The following is a 13,712-nucleotide window of genomic DNA, read 5'->3' as shown; positions in this document are numbered from 1 at the left end:
TGAACCAATATGTCGGTGCCTTTTGTTAATGAGCCAATGTTTAGGCGCTTTAAGCTAAGTGAGACGATCTTTCATCAGGTCGATCACTTTATGCAATCAAGCCGATTACTAAAAATAGCGTCAAATTGCTTAAAGGGGCTAACTGGCATACCAAGGAACCAAAAATATATTGCAAAAGATTAGAACAACCGTACTGAGTGGCTAAACATTCTGGCGCCGCTGAAATAACATCAGCGCCACATAACTTGTTGTAGCGCTAGACGCTGGAATTAGCGTCAGGCGCCAAGCCTATCTGTTGACGCCAAGGTCTGGCGCTTGGCGGCAGAGTCGGGTTTTCCTTAAATACCCTTCTCTTCTTCATTTTCGTTGCTGCTCGTCGCGTTTGTTGCTCGAAAACTCCCAGAAATTCATTTGCTTCGTTCTTGCTCGTTTCTCAACCAAATTCGCTCAAATTTGTTGCAAATCAAAGCTTATTTCATCCATTTTCTTGATCTATGTAATTTTTCCTCAAACTCACACCGGTATTTATGAATTTTGCATGTGTATATTCTCGAATTTCACGAAAATTCGAAACTTAGAATGCTTAATTCTCTTTGTTTGTCAAATTTTATGCTACAAAATTGCTTGATTATGTTTATATATTTCCTTGGGAGTAATTTGAGACTTGTTTGACTCCATTTGGTGAAAAAATGAACGAATTTCCATTGTTGAACCTCTTAAGGTCGGGAATACAATGTGGCTCGTTCTTGATGTTTTTGCTAGCAATTCTTGTCCAATTTATCACAATAATTACTATAGTATTGCAAGAAATCATTTGATTGCTTGAAAAATGCCGTTATGCTTAATTTGAATTTGTGCTCTATTTTAGTACTACGTACTCTGTTTTTTGCGAACATAGTATCATGCGGCTAGGCGAACTTTAGATACTATAGAACCTTAATTTATGAAAATTCTGCACAATGTAGCATGGCTTGACAGCGAGGTTCCGGTTCACGGTCCCAAGACGTTCGACGGGAGCATGAGCCCGTGGAGGACGATGCCGAGCCGTCCACTTCGCTTGGTCGACTCCCCGAGTGGGATGAGCGGACCCTGTACTTTTCTCCCGTCCACCACATTTCTGAGAGGGTGAGACGGGGTATCAACGTTGGGAGGACGCGCTGTCATGGTTCCGGCTGTGATGGCTTGGGCGATTTGTACAAGATGTACATCGCCAGAGATGATCAAACGAGACTTCTATGGGAGTCTTGTGGTCTTACTGCGCTGTATGAGACCTCCGAGGAAATGGTTGCCTCCAGCGGGGGTCACCATGTAGTTCGTGCTCTGGTGGAGTTCTGTTGGGACACCACCAACACTTTCCATTTTCCTTGGGGTGAGATGATGGTCACTCCTACCGACTTCAGTCTCATCACAGGACTGGATTTTAGTTCCGTGCCACTGCCGTTCGACAGCGGGATCGACGTCTTTTCCCCTGAGGCCGAGGAGCTGTTGGGTCCAATTGCTATTCGGGCTCGAGCTGAGGTAGAGTTGTCTTAGTTCAGCGCTAGGGGGATTCGCCGCTCGACTCTAGCAGCAGCTTTGGACGATGGTGCGACCACCCGAGAGCAGCAGGTGCACATCTTTGCACTCATCTTGTTGTCAGGGACGTTCTCCCCTGACAAGGGTAGTAGGGCGTTGCTTTACTACCTTCCTGCCGTCCGCGATCTACACCGGATCGGGACTTATGACCGGGCAAGCTTGGCCTACGCTGACTTCATTCGAGTGCTGAGGGACTCGTGTCGACATCGGTCCTTTGGGACGAATGTTGCTTTGTCTAGCATTTGGAGGGTCGTAGAGGTAAACCTTATTCCCTATAAAGTTTAGCTCTAGATTTTAGTTAGTATTTACTGATAACTTTAGCTTTTTGTAGATCTGGTTCTACGAGTACTTCCCTTCTGCTGCGCCGGCGAGACCGTCGCCGCGCAGGTTTCCAGTTAGTGCTTCCTGGGGCAGCCGCCATGTGGGGATGTCCACTACATACGTCCGAGATTGGGTCATATAGGTATGATTCTAGTCTTTTGACATTCTGAGATGCTTTAGATAGATTCTTGTCTGATTGACGTTCTTTGCAGGAGCCTGAGGTGTTGTACCGACCATGGGTCGACCTGGTAGTCCCTGAGTTAGCCGCGCAGTATTTTGCTGAGCTTCGCTATTTCTTGGGGACCTATGGAGCGATTGCATATCTTGGAGAGAGGGTTACTAGACAACATTCCTCTGATATTTTTGTCGTTCTTGCTCCTCCACTACGTCACATGTTTAACGCCGCGAGGTTGTTGACCATGTTAGAGGGAGCTGGTACCCCTTGGCGATCTTACACGATCCCTGGGCGATGCTATGCGGAGGAGCTACTGCCGTTGTTAGCTCCAGTTCCTGTACCGGTTGAGGATGTGGTGGTACGATTTTTCAGCTTTTATCTTTCGTTAAGTAGCCCCCAAGTAATGCTTTACTGATTTTGTCTTGCCCTGTCAGGACGATGCTACTGAGTTCGTGCCACCCCGTATGTCTTTCCATTACTAGGGGACATATGGGCCGATTGAGGAGATGATTCCTCCGGCTCCTGAGGACGAGTGCTTCGTAGAGCGGTCGATTCCTCGCCACCAGACTCGGGTAAGCTTGTTTATTTGCAAATTTTGTCCATATATATTATGCATGTTTACTGACTGATTTCTTTGACAGTTCTCGCGCAAGGTGGTTTCGGCGATGGCACGATGTATAGATGCCTTCTAGAGCCAACTTGTCCGGATGAGGAACGTGGCTACCTGCCGTCGGGACGACGCCGTTCAGGAGGTAGTCTTTCCTTTATATGTTTTTGTATTACCGCTTCGATTTTGTCTATTTCTGATTTTAATTCCTTTTGCAGGGTCAGCCCATTCCTTCTCGTACCCGCACGAGACCTGAGGTGCGGAGGGATCCGGCGAGGTCTAGCTCGAGACGTCACCGCACTACTTCAGGAGGTAGAGGCGGTCGCTCTGACGCTGCCCGTACTGATGTTGTAGAGGGCTCAGGTTCTTCCTCTGAGGGTGCACATGCTGCGCCGGTAGGCCAGGGAGAGGCTACCTCGGCTCTTAGAGGTGGTGGGATGTACGTGGTCGGCTCGTCATTGCAGCAGCCTCCGCAGCCTCAGCCTCAGGTGGATCTCGGGTGGACGGGCCCTACGTTGAGCTTTCCTCCTCCAGCGGAGACTGGAGCTGATGCTGGAGCTGGAGCTGGTGGAGAGGTTACTCCTCGTACAGCGGACTTTTATGCGATGATGGGTTTACCTCCCCCGGCGCCGTAGTTTTTCCCTGTGCTTTTTACTTATTTATTTGACTTTGTATAGAACTTTGCCTTTTAGTTAGACTCATTTTTTAGACATATTTTGTATATACATACTATTATGAGTTTATTTTATTTATCATGTTTTTTCATTTTATTATTATTATTATTATTATTATTATTATTATTATTATTATTATTATTATTATTATTATTATTATTATTATTATTATTATTATTATTATTATTATTATTATTATTATTATTATTATTATTATTATTATTATTATTATTATTATTATTATTATTATTATTATTATTATTATTATTATTATTATGTGTATGTGACAAATAATTTTGCGCAAAAATTCCGTCATTTTTATTATTGATGGAGGATATCCGACTTTCTCCCCCAAAAAAAAGAAAAAAAAAAGGAAAAAAGGAAAAGACAAATAAAATATTAGATTTATAAAAACTTGGAAATTAGTCTAAATAAAATCCAAAAAAATAATATAATTAATATAATAGCTATTGTTGAGGGTAAAAATACCTCGTATACGTGGACCAATCCCGTAGTGACACGTGGCCCAGTTATAGGGTGACACGTGTCACCACGGGAAGATTCCACGCATTCAGCTCAAAAGCAACCAAGGTTTCAGGCCAATCTCGTAGCGACACGTGGCCAAGTTAGAGGGCGACACGTGTCGTCACGAGAGTATGCCACGTGTTTAGGGCAAGTGTTCCCTTTATTTCAGCACGCAAAAAGAGGCCTAACAACGTCAGGGCCCAAATCCCGAGAGATATCAATGAAAGCCGCAAAGCGGTGCCCCTGAAGTAACGCGTGGCATTCACTGATTGCGTAGCCATTCACGTCACGCAAATCTAGGGTACAAACCCTAGAAAGGGGCACAAGTCCCACCCTTATAAATACCCCAATCATTTATGATGGGAGGGGTGGATTAAGACATTTACAAACAACAGAGCATTAAATAGCTCCAACTTCTCTCTACTTTGTCTCTCTAGCCTTTTCCGTTCCGATCACTAACTTGATTGTCGGAGGCGAATATTCCGTTAACCGGAATATTCGTTATTTTGCAGGTTGAACCGTCTCGTTGCCAGGAGAGTGTGACCAGTATCCCAGGAAATCCAAAAAACACCCGAAACATTTGGCGCCGTCTGTGGGGATACTCGTACGTTATGGCGATAGATGGTCAGACACCTAATCCAGGCGAGGATGGACATGTAGAGGATATAATCCCTACAATCCGTACCAGCGATCCGCTAATAGCCACATTTCAGGAAGCTGATGACCCTCCTGTTACCGCAGCCTCTCTTAAGGCCGCGCTTAACAAACTCAGAAAAGAGATTGAGAGCAATGGAGCCTCTACCTCGAGGCAGCCACCCAGGAGAGAGGAACAGAGGGCTCCAAAGAAGACACACAGCAAAGTAGTCCATGCAACGGACGCTGGAAACACTCCCTTTCGAAGGCCAGCTGGAAGGTCCCCGAGGGTACCACGGACTAATTTCTCTGATTTTCTGGCAAAAACACAGTCGTCTGGGGGGAGGGGTAGGCAGCCTCGAAGAGAGGAGCCTGAGCCGTCCAGACGATGGAAGGATGCAAGGGATTACCTTCGGCATAAGCAGCGGGAGCGTGCCGCCTACTCGGACACGGCCTCAACCCCAACTATGCCGGATGATTTTTCACATCATTCTCTCTCCCAACATACCAACACGACCATCTCCAGCAGAAGTCAGGCCGTCCGCACCCCAACTCCTATTCCAGTTACCCATACTCCAACTCCTATTCCAGCGCAATCACTTCAATATCAACCTCCTCAGGGGTTCAATGGCTTGATGCAGCCGAACCCCCAGGCCTACGGACAATATGGGCCATACGGGCAGGTGTACGGACAGGCTCCCTACCTGGCTGGACCGTCCGTGCAGCCACAACCCATCGATTGGCAGATGCGCCTACTTACTCTGGGAGACAAGCCGCCTCCGTTTTTGCAAGATATTTTAACTGCCCCTCAGCCGCCAAAGGTGAAGAGTGTAATTGTGGGAGCCTATGATGGCATGGGCAACCCAAAAGAACACATCACCTCGTACAGGAACCTGATGTACTTGCAAAGCGTAGATGATGCTACTTGGTGCAAATGCTTTCCGGCCACTTTGAAAGGTGTGGCGCAAGATTGGTTCAACAGTTTGCCGGCCGAATGTATCAATTGTTTTACTACTCTTAGTTTGCTGTTTGTGGGAAATTTTTCATACAATATACCGCCTCGAAAGACTAGCCTTAACTTGGCGACAATCGTCCAAGGGAAGAATGAGGGCCTACGCTCGTACGTCCAACGATTTAACCAAGAAAAAGCCCAAATTCATAATCTGCCAGATGAAATGGCTTACTCTGAATTTCTCTAGGGATTAAGGCACAATGGTTTTAAATTTGACCTGGTAAGAAAAAATATTCGGACATACGCAGGTGTCTTGCGGGAAGCCGAAGCTTATAGTGAAGCGGCGGACTTTTGTTCGCTCATAAAATCAGAAGCGCCAGCCAAGGGGGCTGAGAAAAAACTTTCTCAGCAGGACTCGGTCGGCCAAAAGAAAGAAGGAAAAAAGAGAAAGGAAGTCTGGGTGGCTGATGCCCAGCCACAGAAGTCCAAGAAGGTCAAGACGTACGAGCCTCAATTTGAATTCAACAAGGATTGTTATTCTATCTTGATGGAAATCAAGGATAAGTTTGAATTTGAGAAGCCACAGCCGCTGAGAGGCCCGACTCAGTATAGGAACAAGAACAAGTACTGTCATTACCACAAGGACGTGGGACATGACACAAACGATTGTATCAACTTGAAGAGATTGCTGGACAAGCTAGCCGAGAAGGGCATGCTGAATTCGTATGTGATGAAGTCCAAATTCACTTACACACGGACAAACAACACGTCCGAGCAAAGACAGAAGAATGATAAGAATAAGGATAAGGAAGATGATGGGAATAGCACTTATTCAGGCTTTGTGGCCGTGATATCAGGAGGATTTGCCTCAGGCGGCCCAACTATGAAGGAGATCAAGCAGGACGCCTGGAACTTGGGAAAGGTGATGCAAATGGACTCAGTAAAGGCCGAACCCTTCCCCGAAGTAATCATCAGTGAAGCCGATCGGGGGGAGGTCAAAGCCTTACACAATGATCCCATGGTATTCATTATGAAGATAGCCAATTTGAAGGTCGGACGAATATTGATTGACACGGGTAGCGCGACTGATATCATCAGCCTGGCCGCCTTGAAGAATCTAAGCTTCCCAGAGGATGCTCTCCAGGACATCACTCACCCGTTGGTCGGATCCAGGACATCACATGGTGGGGCGGATAGATTTACCCGTCCGATTTGGGCAAAAAGGGGAAGGAAGAGATATGGTTGTCCACTTCTTGGTTGTGAAAGAGCTGACTGGATATAATGTCATACTTGGCCGTCCTACACTGAATGCAGCCAAAGCAGTCATTGTACCTCACCTAATGCTGCTAAAGTTCGAGAGGACGGACGGGAAAATAGGGACAATCCAAGGAAGTCAGAAGATGGCAAAGGAATGTACTTAGTTGACGGTTAAGCCTACAGCGCGCGGACCAAAAGCGTCCGAGCTAAAAGAAGAAGGAACCTCACTCCCAACACACTAGGTCGACCAGAAGCGTAAGGCGGCCAAGATAGAACAAGCATAGCAGCTAATGACTGTCGGTCGGCCAGAAGAGTTACGACCCCAGCCGGCCGGCAGTCACCAAGATATAGTGCTTGACCCCGATCAACCAGGTTGGACGGTCAGGGTAGGCACTATAGCTTTGGGTGTGCTTGGGGATGAGTTAATTCAATTGCTGAGAGAGTTCAAAGATGTATTTGCATTTGATGTTGGCGAGATGCCAGGAATAAGCCCTGACCTGGCCGTGCATAAGTTGGCTGTAAACCCAGCCATTAAGCCTGTCCGCCAGAAGAAGAGGAATCATGGAGAAGAGAGGAATCAGGCGACCGCAGCTGAAGTAAAAAAGCTGCTGGACACCGGTTTCATTCGGCAATGTTATTACCCAGACTGGGTGGCCAATGTGGTTCTTGTGAAGAAGCCGAATGGAACTTGGAGAATGTGTGTGGATTACACCGACCTGAACAAGGCATGCCCTAAGGATAGTTTTCCCTTGCCCGAAATCGACCGCCTGGTTGATTCAACGGCCGGGCATGCCCTGATGAGTTTTATGGACGCATACTCCGGATTCCATCAAATTCCATTATGGGAAGAAGATCAAGAAAAAACAGCGTTCGTAACTGAGCAGGGGTTGTACTGTTACAAAGTTATGCCATTCGGCCTTAAGAACGCCCCAGCTACCTTTCAACGACTCGTTAATACAGTCTTTAGAGATCAGCTCGGCCGGAATATGGAGGCGTACATTGGTGACATGATTGTCAAGTCAAAAGAACCGGCCGACCATCTGAAGGATCTGCGAGAAACTTTCACCGAACTCAGGCGGCATAAGATGATGTTAAATCCAAAGAATTGTGTCTTTGGTGTTGAGTCCGGTAAATTTCTCGGATTTTTAATTGATCAGCGTGGAATTGAGGCTAACCCTGGAAATATCCAAGCCGTCATGGACATGAAGTCACCAAGGACAATTAAAGAAGTACAAAGATTGACCGTCTGTTTAGCAACACTTGGTAGATTTCTGTCAAGATCAGGGGATAAGTGTCGTTATTTCTTTCAAACCATAAAAAAGAAAGCCATGTTTGAGTGGACAGAGGAGGCCGAGGAAGAATTCGTACAGCTAAAAGGCCACCTTCATACATTGCCTCGGCTTGTCAGTCCACTTAAGAGTGAGAAGCTATTTATCTATCTTGCCATCTCTGAACACTCACTAAGTGTCGTCCTGCTTGCTGAACGGGACGGCCACCAGATCCCAGTCTACTTTATCAGCCATGTACTTCATAACGCTGAGCTGAGGTATCCCCCTATTTAAAAATTTGGCTTGGCATTATACATGGCATCGAAAAAGCTGCGGCCATACTTCTTGGCACATTCAATTGTGGTCTACACAGACCAACCTCTGAAGAAGCCATTTACAACTCTAGAGGCAAGTGGTTGTATGCTTAAATGGACCTTGGAAATGAGAGGCTTTGACATTGCATTTGAGCCAAGAAAAGCAATCAAGGGACAAGCCTTCGCTGATTTTTTAGCTGAGATGACTCGGCCGGATCTTCAGCCGGCCGGAGACCAGATCTGGAAGGTGTTCGTGGATGGTAGTGCAACATCTACTAGTTGTGGTGCAGGTGTTATATGTCATTCTCCTGAGGGAGATAAGTTTGAGTACGCTCTGAGATTCCAGTTTCAAGCCTCTAATAATGAGGCCGAGTACGAAGCCCTCCTGGCCGGCCTTAGAATGTGTATGGCGGCAGGAGCAACAAAAATTGATGTAAGCTCGGACTCCCTACTTGTAGTCGGCCAGGTGAATGGAGACTTCAAGGCGAGGGATTCGGCTATGATGAAATACTTGTAGATTGTAAAGGAGGAGGCTAAGAGCCTAGATCACTTTACTCTACAACAGGTTCCTCGTTCGTCCAATCATCAGGCGGACGCCCTCTCTAAGTTAACATCCTCATCATCATGTGATACTCCCAAGTCGGTATTTTGGGAAGTAAAAGAAAGGAGGAGTATTGATGCTGAGCTAGTACATATCATTGATAGAAGCTCCACTTGGATGGACAGGATCATATCTTACCTAAAGGATGGATTACTCTCGGCCGATCCTAAAGTGAGCTGGCTGATGAAAAAGAGAGCGGCCTGGTTTGAAATGAAGCAAGGAGAGTTGTTTAAAAAGGCATTTGTGAAGCCGTACTTGAAGTGTATCACTCCTGAGAAGGGGCATGATGTCTTGGACGATCTTCACCAGGGGCAGTGCGGCTCTCATCTTGGAGGACGAGCCTTAGCTGAAAAGGCTGCCCATCTGGGCTACTACTGGCCGAGTCTAAATTCGGACGCCATGGAAATGGTAAAGAAGTGTGACAAGTGCCAGAGGTTTGCAACCTTGATCCACCAACCCGCCAACAGTCTTTCGACCATCATTAGTCCGCTCCCCTTTGCCAAATGGGGGATGGATATTTTAGGACCGTACACACCGGCATCCGGTTAAAGGCGTTATGTGTTTATAGCAGTAGCCTACTTCACAAAGTGGGTAGAGGCCGAGGCTGTCCGGGGCATCAAGTGGACGGATGTTTCAACTTTCATATGGAAGAGTATCATTACACGCTTTGGCATTCCTCAGTCTATGGTGTTCGACAATGGACCCCAGTTCGAAACGCCTCAACTCAAAGAATGGTTGGAGGACCAGGGCATAGCTCATTGCTTTGCTTCAGTCGGCCGACCACAAGCTAATGGTCAGGTAGAGGCATACAACAAGTTGATCTCCAATGGAATTAAGCGCAAGCTTGAAAGGGCAGGCGGCTTATGGGCCGACGAGTTGGTTAATGTGTTATGGTCCATACGAACCACGGCCAAGAGTTCCACAGGAGAAACTCCATTCTTCTTGGTCTATGGTGCCGAGGCTGTCCTCCCAATTGAAATGTATGAGCCCACCCTTAGGGTGATTCTATATGATGAAGCGGCTAATTGGGAAGCCATGAAGACCGCCCTAGACTTCCTTCCTGAAGCTAGGGGCAACGCGGCGCTTAGACACGAGATCTATCGTCTACGAATGACAAGGACATACAATCGCCGAGTGTCAAAGCGACCGATAAAATTGGGAGATCTGGTCCTAAGGAAGATGGAGGCTGTGGAACGAGCAAATGAGGATGGGAAGCTGACCCCAAACTGGGAAGGGCCGTATCGAGTCAGGGAAGAAGTCCGAGATGGGACTTACCGTCTTAAAGCCATGAACGGCCGACCTATTCCGCGTACATGGAACACTAACAATTTGAAGAAATATTATGTTTAAGTTTAAGTACTTAGCCAAAAAGCTGTATATACAGCTAGGTCTGTTGACCGAGCAATGTAAGCCGTACGACCACAACAATGTAATTTTGACAAATTAATGAAAAGTCAAACATTGTTATAATTATTTTCCATTCAATTTATGCTTATTTGCACGGTCATAGTCTACACAGAAATGCCGCGTGAAATTTGTGAGTAGGTTGCTTGCAACACAACAACCCGGTCGCAGAATAAAGTAAATTAAATAAAATAAAAACGAGCGACTTGACCCTGAGTCGCATGTATACGTCCGTCCCTCACTGAGGCGGACGGAAAAGGTAAGGTACCCTATGAAACCCATCTAATGGGGCAAGGGTGTACCTAGGCATTTCAGCCCAGCCAAACTTAGAAATTTTAAGTTGAGATCATACTTGAAATTTACTGAGCGCGTCCGAACAATAGTTTCAACGAACAAACTCGCATAAAGCCAATCGAACGGCCAAATATTGTGTTGATTCGGCGTACCACCTAGTCCAAGGGCAATCATTACTATGATTTGATTGACTTGCTAGTAGTCATACCCCCCAAGGTATAAATTCTACCAAGTCAATCAAACCACTTAAAATATGGACTAGGCGAATGCCGAATAAAGGGGCATACCCCCCCCCCCACTGTACGAATGTACAAAAACGTAAAAAGTACGCGTACAAAAAAGAAAAAACATGTCAAGTGTAAAATTTGCAAAGTATGAAGCAAAATAGAAAAGCTGGATTAATAAAAAGACCGCTCAAAAGGCGGTAAAGTATTTTACATAAAACCGCGCGAAAAGGCGGCAGATAAAGAAAATAAAAATTAACAAAAACAAGGCAGAAAGAGCTGAAATCAAGGGGCAGCTGGAGTAGAAGCTGGACTCTGGCCTAGGTCAGGCTCTTGAACGGCGGCAAGGGACGCGTCATCAGCAGGCGTCTCCTTGCTCTCAGCCTCACGATCTTTGCTGGCCGCCACTTCTTCATTTTCCTCCTCTTCTGAGGTAGTTGGCGTGACGTCCAGCTCAGGTGAAGGCTGCCCGACCTTCTTAGCCTTTTTCTCTGAGGCAAACAAAGTTAATACGTTTGGTGAAGCGTTCTTGATAAAAGGCCGCCTCGCCCTCGTCCACCATAAGCTCAAAAGCCTCAAAGAAGTGGCTCTTCAGCCTGTCCTCAGCGTTCTGCTCAATGCGGACTACCTTATCCGCACTAGGAGCCCGAGGTGTTTGCAACTGGAGAGTTAAGTCCTCAACGGACTTCTTTAAACTTTCCACCTCGGCCCTCAGAACGTTTGTGTCGGGATTAATTTCAAGTGTTAACCCCTAGCTTGAACCCCACTGTGACCACACACTAAAGTACGGTGGCGTCCAAAAGGGAAGAAGGTAGAGCAAAAGAGTCGCCAACAAGTTTTTTTAGGAACTTGTAAACCGTTCATAGGATGAAGGTTACACCCCTTAACGGTCCAAGAGATCGTCAACTCCATAAGGTCTAGAACCAAATAAGGGTTCGGGGATGAAGATACAAATCCAACCTAAAAGAGATTGAACCTTCCCTAATAATAGGCCTCTACTTTATTCTGATCGTATTCATGTGCGCTTTCTGACTAACATGCAATCAATATGATTAACCCTAAACATGTTTATCTATGTCGGTTGAATATTAATGCACGAATAAATCTATTATTGGCGATCACTTGAATTATAATAACATTAACCCTAACAAGATTATTAATTATCTTATTAAGCGTGATTACAAATACCAATTCCCTTTAAACATGCGATAAAAGGCGTGATCAAGAAATAAAGAATAAAAATCAAGCAACATAATAATCATAATAAATTATTATAATAGTCATAATAATAATCATGTTCATGTTAATATTAAAGCATAATAATAGCAAGATCCTAGGCATGATACTAACAAGATTAATAACAAACCCTAGCATGTCACTAAGCAATAAAAATCAAATCTTTAGCCCTAACATGATACTAACATGAATAAATATTAGGAAGAATATAGGAAGCATCACAACAATCATATTTAATATTAAAAATACCCTAGACATGATACTAGGAATATCATAACAATAATGTAAACATGATTTCTAAATCATATTATCAATTAATCAATTAAAGTACTTACTTGGATGCTTCGTACCTCTTTCTAATAACAAAATACACACGTTAGTAACTTCAAGGAAAATAATAAACAAACAATTAAATCAAATAATTGAAATAGAGATTTGGGACCAAACCCTCAGAAATTAAACCTTTCACGTCTAGGGCGAAGGCAACTTCGAATATGGCTAGGTGTTTCTAGATCTTGTGAATGCGGAATTTTGTATGTAAAAACAAAGTTTAGAAGAAAAAGAAAAAGATGAATGATTTAGAGAATGCTAAAGAATTAATGATTTGCGAATGAAAACTGGTTGTTGATGAGAATTGGTGAGAATTGGTGAATATTGATGAATATTGGTGAATGAAAACGGAGTTTTTAATACGATATTTATAGAGAAAATCATCCAAAAAGATAAAATAAACAAAACAGAGTCTAACGCACAAAAAAGAGAGTTGGCGCCAACCCTGGCTAACTAGCGCTAGGCGCCAACACTAGCGCCAGGCGCTAGTGGCTAGCGCCAGGCACCAGGCCTGGTTCTAGGCGCCAAAGCCAGGGGTCTGGCGCCAAGCCTGATTTTAACGCGTTTTCGAAAATCATATAAGTTTGTCGTACTGGAGGATAAAATCATATAATTTCCTCAAAAATGCTATTTGATTTTAATTAAAACTCTGAAAAGAAATTAAAACTTTCCGCAACACTAGACTTTCCACACTTTCGCTTCATTCGATTATGATTCGACGTGAAAGGTACTCATCACTAGGTTTGGTTTTGGGGAGACACAAATGGGTGTCTACAGTCCGCCTCGTCCAAGGCTTCCTTCAAGTGTTTTTGGGCCAAGGCAACATCACTTCGAAGCTTCTCGGAGGCCTCGAATCCTTCCCTCCAGCGTTGGCCGTCCAGGAGGGCCTGATCCCTCTCCTGTCTCATGGCATCTCTGGCCACGGACTTTTGCTCTAGGGCCTGGCCCAGCTTCACCAAATCTTCAGCCTGCCGCTCCGTTTTGTCGGACAGAGCGTTGATTTGAGTTTCGAAATACCGGCGCTGGACGGCCGTTTCCCTAGTAATGGCATCCTGGTTCTTCTGAATCTGGGCCCAGGCATGCTTCAACCTCTCATTCTCCTTGTCCTTCCATTCCAGGAAGGCATTCAACCGAAGGATGAGCTGCGTACAGGGAAAATGTGTTAGCAAAGTAAGAGTGAAAAATTAACTAAGTGCATTTGAGAGAGAAATTACCTCGGCACTGCAGTTGATCATTGGGCCAAGGAAGCCCTCATGGATCCCCCGCAGCTTGTCTCGCTGCTCAGCAGGGACCGCCCTGACCATGGCCTCCCTCAAGGCCTT

The sequence above is a fragment of the Chenopodium album genome, chromosome 2 (assembly GCF_948465745.1).
Source record: "Chenopodium album chromosome 2, dcCheAlbu1.1, whole genome shotgun sequence".
NCBI lineage: Eukaryota > Viridiplantae > Streptophyta > Magnoliopsida > Caryophyllales > Amaranthaceae > Chenopodium > Chenopodium album.
Note: the sequence above shows the minus strand (reverse complement) of the source record.